The sequence below is a fragment of the Trachypithecus francoisi genome, unplaced genomic scaffold (genome assembly GCF_009764315.1).
Source record: "Trachypithecus francoisi isolate TF-2019V2 unplaced genomic scaffold, Tfra_2.0 Lachesis_group11, whole genome shotgun sequence".
Lineage (NCBI taxonomy): Eukaryota > Metazoa > Chordata > Mammalia > Primates > Cercopithecidae > Trachypithecus > Trachypithecus francoisi.
In genome coordinates this window covers 89573939-89576253 of record NW_022681456.1, presented here as the reverse complement: position 1 = coordinate 89576253, position 2315 = coordinate 89573939, and the positions used below count along the sequence as shown (strand labels likewise).

The following is a 2315-nucleotide window of genomic DNA, read 5'->3' as shown; positions in this document are numbered from 1 at the left end:
ACCCTCCCACTTCCCACCCTGAGACAAGCCAATCTTATCAGATAGGTAGGGTTTTTGTCATTGTCTCATGGAAATCAGTTATAAATGCAACTAGAGAAAGATCATTCATTCCATGAGCAGCATTTGACTTTAAGCCAAAGGGATAATAACCCCTCTTCCCCCAAACGAATCACAATCAATTCCATACTAACCCTGCTACCCTTGGAAAGATCTCTCATCTAAAAGCTCCCAACAATGACCGGAACAAGGTACTGATATTATGTGACTCGAGGAGAAGGAAGGGGAGATACATGTAATTTTAGTAAAACCCTCATGCAAAATTAAACTTGAATAAAAGCCTGGAGAGTGCTAAAAGTAGTAATGAGTATAGGAGGCTGCAGAGCAGAGAGCACAAGTGTCCTTTCTTATAGTCAGTCAGTGCTGGGAGTAATAGGCTGATGTGACTTCACTCGAACATTGAAGAAGTAAAACAGTTGCCTTGTCGTCCTAGGTTGGTGGCAGACTTGCTTTTGCTTCCAAATCTGGGAATGTTCTTTGTGAGGGTGGAACTGACTCTCTGTGACAGGGAACTAGATGAAGGAGTCTTGAGAAGCTGATGTTCAGGAGTGGTCACAGATCCCAGTAAACTCACTTTAATATCTGGTGTCTGTGATGTTGAAAAGGCATTTGAGTTTTCAGTGACATGTAGGGGGTCAATGTTCTCTTGCTCCACTATCGTGAACTGACTCCAGTACTCCAGGGGCAAGGAAAGCAGGCACTTGACCACCTTGAGTTGACACTTGATGACCTGTAACATTGTAACTGGGTCTGGATTGGGCACAGCATGGACCGCTATTATAGGGCAAAGACTTTAGCCAGATTGGCAGCATTCATTTTAGTATGTGGACTCTGAGCTACTCTCTGCAAGTGAATCGTGAGGAAAGCCAGTGTGTCCTGTTGACCTGGGGCAGTTCACCAACAGCCTGGTACATGGCAGCTATGCTGTTGTCTTCATCTGTGATTTCTGCTGCTTCCATAAAGGCTTTGTTTAGGCGAAAGGTTCTTTGAGGTTTCGAAGAAAGTCTTTTAGAAGGCTGCAGATAGCATGGATATCATCCACTTTGCTGAGGAGGGGTACAGTTTTCACTCTGAGGAATTTCTCTTTCAGCTTTTACTGTGCAGTCACCGCCTGAGATCCTATACAGGCCTGTCTCAGTAAGACCTCTCTGCTCAGTCTCATTTACACAATGCACAACAATGGAGGGGATCATTGGAGAGGTCTGGGATACAAAGTAAGCCAGCATTCCCTCTCCAATCTTGACAGATGTTCCTATCAGAGTACGAATGCAGGTAAGGGGACAGTGGTCCCAACATTCTGGATGACAGACCACACAACAGTCTCGACACTTCAGAGATAGTTTCCCAAATTTTATCTGCCTTCCACATGGAACATAGAATTCAGGTTTAATAACCGTCTTAGAGACAAAGTCATGCAGGTGCATCCCTCTGTTACTCTGTGGCATGCCCACATTGTCTCAGTTCTTGGCTCCAGCTGCCTGCTGTTCAGGGTGGGGTCACTGTTTCAAGGTTGTAAACTACCTGTTTTCCTTTGGCTTCTGATCCAATATGGCACAGTCTCAATAGTGGACACAGCTTTGATGGGCCCGCCATCTCTGGGAACAGTCACGGTAGTTTTTGCAACTATGGATTCATTCCCCCGGTCTACTGTGGAGCCAATGGAACGAGTTTTCTTTACAGGTCCAGAGGGACCATCAACAAACTGTCGGCTACAAGAGCGCCTCTTTGCTCTCTTCTTCAGCCTGATAGTCTTCACCAAAGAAGAGTCCCAATCCAGTGATTCATCAGTCTTGTCAAAGCTGATGTCTAATAAAATGGAACCAGATTCATCGATGATTGATAGTCTTTTGTTCCCAACATTGCTGCTGGATGGTTGGCCTCTGTTGAGAAAAGCCAAAGCTGATTTTTGCTCCCCACTTAGTTGGCCAGATATGTCACACATGAACATCTCTCGAATCAGCTGAATCTGTCATTCCAGCTTTTGGCAGTCAGCCTCAGCTCTCCGTTTGGATGTCTGCATCCACCTGATTATGTGCATGCTTCAGCTTAACATCCAGAGCATTTCACTCAGTCTCTGCTTTTATCAAAAGATCCTTGTATTTCCCCCAGCTCATAGTCAGTCCTCTCCCACTTTTTAAGAAATCCTCAAAGTCCTTCACCAGCTGGATAAATTGGAGTTCGTTTCCTTCACTGAGAATCTCCGCCCCACGCACAAGCTACTCAAACAGATTCTGCATATTCAGTATAGCAGTATCCAT

The 2315-nt window shown here is 45.1% G+C and overlaps 1 pseudogene; it reads right to left on the bottom strand.

Annotated features, from left to right (window-relative positions):
* Positions 1-445: 445 nt before the first annotated feature.
* LOC117091081 lies at positions 446-2315 on the bottom strand (annotated as a pseudogene).